General features: G+C 42.4%; 1 long non-coding RNA gene across 2 annotated transcripts; it reads left to right on the top strand.

Annotated features, from left to right (window-relative positions):
- Positions 1-1,480: 1,480 nt before the first annotated feature.
- Positions 1,481-6,092, top strand: LOC309511215. Of its 2 annotated transcripts, XR_014210523.1 has the most exons (4): positions 1,481-1,743; positions 2,087-2,119; positions 2,581-2,702; positions 5,682-6,092. It is a non-coding gene; the product is annotated as an uncharacterized lncRNA (long non-coding RNA). The 2 variants fall into 2 exon arrangements; XR_014210524.1 differs by having other exon boundaries at positions 1,481-2,119.
- Positions 6,093-10,153: the final 4,061 nt, after the last annotated feature.

The raw sequence follows: 10,153 nt of genomic DNA, 5'->3' as shown, positions 1-10,153 counted from the left end.
TTATGCACGCTAACTGAAAGCTTATGTGTTTTCCCCCTGTGGTTCAGTGGCGAAATCTTAGGCTTTCGTGCCAGAGACCCATGTTCGAATCTTGGCTCTGGTGGCAGATAAAAATTATGCTGCTCGCTTCTCCGAGCTCACGGCCAGCTTTCTTACGTACAGAAAGCAAACCCGCCCCTCGTGATGGTGCTCGATAATTTATGAGCGTTTAAACATACAAGTTCAAACATACATACGACCCAGAGAAATCTCATAAGACAGAGAAATCTCATAAAGAGTACAATTTCTGATTATCCGGCTCATGCCGATGGTGTTTTAAGTGTAGAAAATGTGCCCGCTTCCCAGTGTTCACCCCTACACATAAGCACGGTTCCCCTCGGTGTCATTGACTCATGCAGAGCCCACTCTCATGAAGCTGGCGTATGCCGCTCGAGTGTTAAATGTAGGAAATGTGCCCACAGAACGGTGCCCACACCTACTCACTGCCCGCTCTGTTACACCTTTGTCCCAGGGAACAGAAAATATAAAGCCGACTCACACCGGCTATGTCATAAGACCTGTAGCTGCCCGCAAGCACTCACGCTTACTGACAAACACACCACGCTCAGCGCTACACACGCGCCACAGGCTTTTTCACATGAAGCGTTCCCCATCCAAGCGGACCGGGACGTTACATGTGTAGCGGGTCAGGTGGTTGAGTTGGGAAGGTACCTTTAAGGCCGGCTGATTATTTGGATCAGGTGGCGTAAGCGACGCATCCCCTTTAAAGGTGTTGAGATGAACAGGAAAATGGTGCGGCGTGAGTTGAAGAGTGAGTCTCTTGGTGTATCGGCTGTGCGAAGGGGAGAACCTCGGTCGGGCGTCTGCGTTTATGGTGTCCAGTAAATGGTACCAGCAGTGACGAGCTTACAGAAACTTGCTTTCATAATAGTGAGTAGTGATCCAACACAGGTTTTGCGGCAACATAAGTAACGCAAGTCTTTTTGGAAGTCCATGCCTATTTGTTATTAAATTCATTGAACTGCTTAACACGGCTCATTGTTCGTTTGTTTGTAGCTCGGTCTGGCGTCTGCGCTTATGGTGTCCAGTAAATGGTACCAGCAGTGACGAGCTTACAGAAACTTGCTTTCATAATAGTGAGTAGTGATCCTATAAGAGTTGCAGTAATGTAAGTTCACTGACTCTTTTTCTTTTAGATATAATGTATAAGGTTTAGCGCTGATTATGCTCTTGTTAATTTTACCTATGAATAGAAACAACACTGATGAGAGTGTGCACAGTTATTAGTCATCCACACCACTTAATTGTATTGCTACGGGGCATAAGGCTTTGATTCAAAGAAAAACGTAAGTTTGATCCTTTTCCTGTTTTAATCTTCCAATTAGAGATTTGTTATTGTTTTAAATTGTCATAGCATCATAAACCACTTATGCTTGTGATTTACAGGAGGATTGTCTACGTCGGTCACTAGCCACTGTTTTTCCTGCACTGTAAAATATTTCCAGGATTTCACAAGATATAACTGTAATATTTCACAGGTAATTACATTATTACCACTTCACAGGCTTTAACTGTGATATTTCACAATATAATACCGTATTTAGACTTTTACTGTGAAAATAATGCAGGCGCGGGGCTTTTACAAGAAACTACTGTGAATTCCGTCATTTTCGCACTGCCTGCAACTGCTGCGTCATCTGAGCTCCCTGATCTCCTCCGTGGTCTCATTCGACGGATTCAGCGGTAAGTGTTTAAATTTCAAACTTTGTCAATTTGATGACTGTTTTTAATATGAAATTGCATTGTATTTAAAAGTATGAACCAAATTAGCGTTAGTTGTAGGTTCTGTTTAATGTTTTTGTAACTTAGCAGACTCGCGTCGCGGCTAGGTTTGAGCGCGCAAATTTGAATGATCAGACGTTGGTTGTGTTAATAAGTGTAACGTTAAGTTAGTATGTGTACCGTATTAAGTTATTAAATGTGAGGCTTCACGTTAGCTATACCGTCAAAATTGAACTTTAGCTTTGCTTAATGCTTTTCTTAGTATACGTTCGTTACTCTAACAGCGTTCTCTCTTTTCCCACAGCATTTTTCTACCACCGGGAAATAAAGTTATAAGGTAAGCTGTGGCCTTAATGTGTGTATTATGACAGTTATGATCAACTAGATAAATTATAGTGTTGTGGATTTGTGCAAAGGTGGAATAAATTAATCTCAAATTAGTAACGTTAGCTAGCTGGGCCTCATCCATATTTTGTACGTGTAAACAGTACGTGTAAATGATGGAAATTGTTGTGTGCAATGCTTTGCCTGGGTAAATCACACACATCTAACTTACTTTGTTGCAGGACTATTCTTGACTGTGTGTTTGTGATGTAAATGTTTTTCAGTTGCTGTTATTTAAATGGTTGCTGTTTAATTGAATCCAAGTAATGTCACCTTGTTAAAACTGAGCTAACTTTAGTTTTGCTCAGTACTGCAACAGCAGTGACCCACTGAAGGTGATGACTGGGAACTGAAACCTTTTTAATCCCACTTGAATTAAACTAACATCTTTCTTCTCTGTCTTTTTGTTTATAGGTGCTTCTTGGGCATCAACCCAGAGACAGGTACAAAATCAAAGAGGCAGAGAGGACACATAAACCAGCAAGTCTGTACACTGATCAGGAAGCTCATTGACTTTGAATGGATGTCAGTCTAATGTAAGTTGTGTTCGACTAACGAAACACTGTCTCTGTTTTAAGCTATAATTAGTTATGCAGTAAGATGTTTACTTAAGCTATTAAAGGGTTAGTTCACTCAAAAATGTAAAGTCTATCATTAATTACACTCCCTCATGATGTTCCAAACACATAAGAATTTTGTTCAACACAAATTAAGATAATTTTAAGAAGTCCGAGAGCTTTCTGATCCCGCTTATAGACTGCAATGTTATAACCGCTTTCAAGCCCCAGAAAGGTAGTAAAAACATTGTTAAAATAGTCCACGTGACTACAGTGGTTCAACCTTATTGCTATGATCAGGGCCGGTTCTAGACATTAGGAGGCCCTAGGCAAAATTCATGTTGGAGGCCCCCCACCCCCAATAAAAAAACACTTGAAACAAATATGATTCCTAACCTTTTTATTTATACAACATTTAATTTTAAAAGCAGTATATTTTTACTTACACAGTACATAAGTTTGGACACATTACTATTTTGAATGTTTTTGAAAGAAGTCTCTTATGCTCATTAAGCCTGGATTTATTTGATCAAAAATACAGAAAAATAATATAGTGAAATATTATTAAAATTTAAAATAATGGTTTTCTATTTTACTATACTTTATATTTCTGTGATGCAAAGCTGAATTTAGTGTCACATGATCCTTCAGAAAACTTTATAATATTCTGATTTATTATCAAATGTTAGAAATGGTGCTTAAAGGAGAAGTTCACTATTAAAATGAAAATTTTGTCATCATATACTCGCCCTCATGTTGTTTCAAACCTGTATAAATTTCTTTCTTCTGCTGAACACAAAGGGAGATATTTAGAAGAATGTCAGTAACCAGACAGTTTTTGGGTCCCATTGACTTCCATAGTAGGAAAAAAATATACTATGGAAGTCAATGGGACCCATGAACTGTCTGGTTACTGACATTCTTCTAAATATCTTCCTTTGTGTTCAGCAGAAGAAAGAAATTTATACAGGTTTGAAACAACATGAGGGTGAGTATATGATGACAAAATTTTCATTTTAAAAGTGAACTTCTCCTTTAATATTTATTTTATAACCTGTGATACTTTTTTTCAGGATTTTTGATTATTAAAAAGTTGTTTTAAAAAAGTCTTCACTATCACTTTTTATATATTTAACACATCCTTACTGAATATTCCTGTTTTTTCTGTATTTTTGATCAAATAAATGCAGGCTTGTAGAGCATAATAATAAACTTCTTTCAAAAACATTAAAAATAGTAATGGGTCCAGACTTTTACCGGTACTGTATGTACATATTAATCAAACTTTATCTAAGGTAATCTCTTTTTTGTTTAATGAAGATGTTATTGTTGTTGTTGTTATTTTGCTGTTTTATTCAATTTATTCACAGTTCCAGAATCCCACTTCAGTAGATGAGCATAAGTGCTTTTATATTGCATTGCTACCTTAAATATGCTATACACAAATCAAGTGGAAGAGAAAGACACGATCGCTACTGAGCAGAAAAAAATATATAAACTGATATTATTGGCGTAATGTCAGGGTATAATCTAATCATCAGCAGAATTTAGAAGATAGACCCATAGAAATGAGATCCTTTATTTGAAACATTTAAAAATGTTGTAGTGTGTTGGCTTTTTAACTTACAGACGTAATACTGACGTCTTGTCTTTTAATTTTGTAGCTTTTTTTCTAGTCAGCTCCCGACGCGATGTTATTCATTGTACGCGCAAATTCAAAGCGTCGCGTCTGGGCACGTTAATGACGCTCGCGCTCTTTTAAACTCGTAATAAAGCGGTGAATGATTTTTCCAGAAATGACGCTGATCTACAGTACAAGTTTATATTTAGAATACATTGCAATCACTCCAAAATAGATGACGACAACTCACACACCTGCATTATGAGCTGTGCTTCTTTGTGTGCTTATTAGGCTTTTGCCTCGCAGCACCTGATGGATGCGTTCGTTACACATACTTTCAGAAGCCGGCACCCGCTTTGTAACGGACACATTCATTGGTTTAACTGCAGTAATGTAACAGTCTATGGTTAAGATAAACATCGTCACTATTTTTAGTTAATTAATAAATATTGAAATAAATTGTAGATGGGACATTGGAATTTTTTTTTTTTTTTTTTTTTTTGTCCCTCTATCTGGGCCCCATCCCGCCAATCGGGCCCTAGGCACGTGCCTAGTTTGCCTTTGCGTTAATCCGGCTCTGGCTATGATGCGACGAGAATACTTTTTGTGCGTTCCGCACTATTAAGTATTTTTGCATCGCTTCATAACATTAAGGTTGAACCACTGTAGTCACATGGACTATTTTAACAATCCTCACTACCTTTCCGGGCCTTGAAAGTGGTAATAAAATTGCTGTCCATGGAGGAGTCAGAAAATATCTTAATTTGTGTTCCAAAGATGAACGAAGGGCTAACGTGTTTGGAACGAGGGTGGGTGTTTGGGTAAACTATCCCTTTAATCTGTTCTACGAGTTCAGACAGGCTGCAAAATGTCTAAAATTCATTGTTCTTACGTTTATTTGAATTAAACATGCCTTTTCAATGTTATAGGTTATTGATGATAGGTTAGAATAAAAACGTCAAATTTACAGACGTACTTTACAATAGTTTTAAGTGTAAATTTACATCACATTACTGGCTTATTGAGTTGCATTACTATGTACGCATGTCATGTAATTTTTGCTTAACCTCAATCATGTTACTTTCAGTCCTGTTACTCATATGAAAAATAACAGGACTGAGCAAAAGTAACAGGAGAGAGTCCTCTGGTTTGTTGATTTAATATTAATTGATATAGTACTATTCACATGATTTATCTGATTTATCATGAGTTTTACAATTGTAATTTCTTAAATTGTACACATTTTAGGATTAGTTTTACAATGCGAGTACCATACTTGCAGGTAGCCAGTCCACCACAGAGTAACTTAAACTTTTTGTCTTTCTTATCTTTTGTAGATAGTGGACAGAACCCATAGTATGCAGGTGCCAGCTGCAAGGGAAGGAGTGAGACACCTGCAACCCTCTCTTTTCCCACCTTTTTGTCTTTTCTTCCCTCTCTCTTCTCTCTCTCCTTCTTTCTCTTTTCAGCTCCTACGTTGTGAAGTACCATCATCACATAGTAAACACATGCACAGTGCACACACATAGACACACATTCCTGTTACCCAGTGTTCATTCCTGTTACCCAGTGTTTATTCCTGTTATTAAATTGTATTTTTCAAGTACCATTATCACATAGTAAACACATTCACACATATATTGACAGACATTCATGTTACCCAGTGTTCATTCATGTTACACAGTGTTTATTCCTGTTATTAAAATGTATTTTTCTTCTAAAAAATAAAAGGTAAACCATTGTTTTTATCAGTTTTGTTTGGTCCATCATTTATGCTAAATCACAGTATAGACGTTAAATACAGTAATTCTACAGCAGCTTACTGTTAAATTACAGTAATACGATAGACTAACTGTAATTGCACAGTAAAATACAGTAATTATACAGCAGCTTACTGCTAAATCATAGTAATATGACGGCATAGTTATTGTGAATTCACAGTAAACAGCTGTCATTTCACAATTATTTACTGTAAAAATGATACGGTAACTTACTGTGAAAGTCATGCAACTGGTAACCTGCAATTTATTGTAAATTTACAGTGAAATAATTTACAGTGTGAGCTTAATCATTCTGTTTTATTGTGTGTGTGTGTGTGTATGTGTGTGTGTGTGTGTGTGTGTGTGTGTGTGTGTGTGTGTGTGTGTGTGATTTATATTACATTGTGGGAACCAAATGTCCCCACAAGGATAGTAAAACCTGAGATCACCTCCATTGTGTGCGTGCGCCTTGGGAGCGGCTACCCTCTGGATGACCCGGACCTAGTTGGGCTTAAGATGGAGCCCTGCTTGTGGTAGCCTGTTCATTTAAATGTTGTTTGCTTTATTTTCTTGTTTATTTTCTGTTTGGCAGTCATAACTTCCAACATTCGGCCTATGGGCATTGAGCAATATCTCCTTTAGGAACAGCGTCTATTTTGTGATGAAATGTTCACTAGTGAAGTGTGAAATGCTGTGTTAGTGTATGTTTGCACGGCCGAATTGGTTTGAAGTGTTTCTGCAGTGTTTTGTGAACAGTACCTATTTATTCGACTTTATGCACTGTAGTTTTGATATTGTTAGACTTTATACCTTGTAATTCATTTACTATGAGGCTTTTATTCACTGTGACCTATTTATTGTAGAGTTGTTTACTGTTACCTATAGGGAATATTTGTCTGCTCTGATTGCCAATCATTATATTTGTGAGTGTTTAATAAATTTATAATTTAGTACATCAGTCCCATTTCTGTTCCTTCATTGGACACAACCTGCCTAATTATCTAAAAGGGGAGCGTGGGTTTTGGGGTTTCTATTCTAAATATCCAAATTGTGCGTCGGAGCGCCCCCTAGGGGTCACACATGCAAACTGGCCAGCCGCTGTGCTCAGCACGCCGCTGTATACAAGCACCGAGAGCGCACTCACAGCGCCAAAGCCTCAGACTCAGGTTCACGAGCCCACACTGTGCGGCGATCGGGACCAAGAGACCATTTTACCCCTAGCCATGCACGCAGAGGCGTGGGAGGCTATTCCGGGAGTGTCAGAATGGGTGCTAAATACAGTGAAGCAAGGCTATTCGCTGAAATTCATTCGTCACCCCCCGTGCTTCCGAGCCCGGACCGAAACGTAAGTGAATCAAGAAGTAGCACACCTACTTCGCGCAGAAATAGCGAAACTGCTATGCAAAGGGGCTGTAGAACCAGTACCACCTTCTCAGAGCGAGTCAGGCTTCTACAGCCGCTATTTCCTCGTTCCAAAGAAGGATGAGGCTCTCAGACCCATTTTAGATCTGAGACACCTGAACAAAGCCCTCATGAGGCGACCATTCAAAATGACTACGACCAGACAAATCCTCGCGCAAATTCACCCGAGGGACTGGTTTATACAGTATCTCTCGATCTGAAAGATGCATATTTTCAGAATTCAGATAATACCCCGTCACAGGCCATTCTTGAGATGCGTCTTCGACGGTCAGGTATATCAATACACCGTCCTCCCGCTTGGCCTGTCCCTAGCATCCCGTACATTTACGAAGTGCATGGACGCGGCTCTCGCTCCCCTCAGAAGCCAGGGCATGCGAATATTGAATTACTTGGACGATTGGCTGATTCTAGCGCAGTCAGTGATAGAATTGATATCTCACAGAACGCGGCTTCCTGGAAAGTTTGGGTCTCACGGTCAACTGGACCAAGAGCTCATTACTGCCCAGCCAGATGACCTCTTTTCTGGGGATAGATCTGGACTCTGTGTCTTTGACGGCCCGCCTGTCGACGCAGCGAGCGCGCCGCGTTCGACACCTGACCGCTTCATTCCGGACAGGCAGCCTTGTTCCCCTGAAAACTTTTCAGAGAATGCTAGGCTGCATGGCTTCAGCCGCAGCGGTGCTTCAGCTGGGTTTGCTGCGTATGCGCCCGCTACAGCGCTGGCTGAGTGCACGAGTACCACACCGAGCTTGGGCTTCCGGCGGTCTGTGTATCAGAGTGACTCAGAGCTGCGTCTCAGCTCTGAAGCCCTGGACAGCGGCCGAGTGGTACCAGTCGGGGGGTGACGATGGGAGCTATCTCGTACCGAAAGGTTATCTCGACAGACGCCTCCAACCTGGGTTGGGGTGCCCTGTTCGAGGGCAGACCAGTCTTTGGCCAGTGGTCAGACCTGGAGAAATGCCTTCACATAAACTGTCTGGAGATGATGGAGGTCGAGAATGCGCTGAAGCACTTCCTCTCACACCTACGGGGCTACCACGTGCTGGTCCGCACGGACAATATGTCAGTGGTAGACTACGTGAACCGTCAGGGCGGTATCAGATCCAGAAATCTCAATGCTCTGGCGGAACGCCTCCTCGTTTGGGCTCAGCACTCCCTGCTCTTGCTGAGAGCCGCGCATGTGCCTGGACGCCTAAACGACGGTCCAGACAGACTGTCCAGGGGCAATGTTCCCCTGGGAGAATGGTCCCTGCATCCTCAGACAGTCCAGCTGCTGTGGCGCCATTTCGGAAGACAACGCTCATTGCCCACAGTTCTTTTCAAAGAACGACAACGCGCTTTTCCCCCGATCTCGCTGTTACCTCAGGTAATCAGGAGACTCAGGGAGGCGGGCCATTCGGTGCTCCTCGTGGCCCCGCGATGGGAGAACCAAGCTTGGTTCCCAGAGCTGATGCAGCTGACCAATCTAGCCCCATGGTCAATCCACAAACCTGTGGGGTCTCTGAGGTACTTGTTTTCCTTCAAGAGCTGCTGGAAAAGGGCAGGTCCCCTTCCACGCTCAAAGTTTACGTTGCAGCGTTCGCTGAGACGACGCGCGGCCAGGCAATAGGAAGGAACAAATTCGTCATCCGCTTCCTTAGAGGAGCCAGGAGGATGGATCCCCCGCGACCCCCGTCGGTTCCTATTTGGGATCTTTCTGTGGTCCTAGAGGCCTTGAAAGCACATCCCTTTGAACCGTTACAGACCGTAGATCTGAAATACCTCTCGCTCAAAACCGCTTTTCTGATAGCCCTGTCATCAGTTAAGTGCGTGGGTGACTTACACGCGTTATCTGTTAACGGCGCGTGTCTTGAGTTTGGGCCCAATGACTCTAAAGTCATCCTCAAGCCGAGACATGGTTATGTCCCCAAAGTGCTCGGCACTCCTTTCAGAGCGCAGGTTATTACGTTATTGGCCCTGCTGGGCTCCGGTAGCGAAGTCGATGTTAACCTCCTCTGCCCTGTCAGTGCGCTGAGGATTTACATCACGCGCTCCGCCACCTTCAGGCGCTCGGAGCAGCTCTTCGTTTCGTTCGGTGGACGCACTAAGGGTCTCGCCACCTCGAAACAGTCTCTGTCCAGGTGGATTGTTGACGCTATCGTGGCAGCATATGCGTCTAAAGACCTGCAGTGCCCTTTGGGCGTTAGGGCTCATTCCACTAGAGGCATGGCTTCTTCGTGGGCTTGGTCCAGCGGGATTTCTATTCACAACATTTGTACGGCGGCAGGCTGGGCCTCCCCCTCTACATCTGTTAGGTTCTACAACCTAGAAGTTCCCGCCCTGCAGGCTAGACTTTTGTCAGTCCAAGTTGCGAGTATGTTCTGCTCAGGTTCGATCACGCGCAGGCTGCTCTCACGCTAATTTTAGCTCCCCTGGCTGAACTACACTGTGAGGATAGTTATCCACGTGTCAGTATGGACCGGCTGTGCCGCTCTGTATTCTTTGCCACATGTTACTGTGTGCTTATGTACATGTACTGGCCCACTCAGGTTGGCCGTCTTATTCCCACTGATCTGTGTCCCCCGGGAGCGCCCTTGGGACTATATGTGGTTGATGCTGGCGCGCACGGCGTTGACAAGGGGTTCCCG

Source organism: Leuciscus leuciscus (assembly GCF_965113295.1).
Source record: "Leuciscus leuciscus genome assembly, chromosome: 12".
Taxonomy (NCBI): domain Eukaryota; kingdom Metazoa; phylum Chordata; class Actinopteri; order Cypriniformes; family Leuciscidae; genus Leuciscus; species Leuciscus leuciscus.
This window is presented reverse-complemented; position numbering and strand designations above follow the sequence as displayed.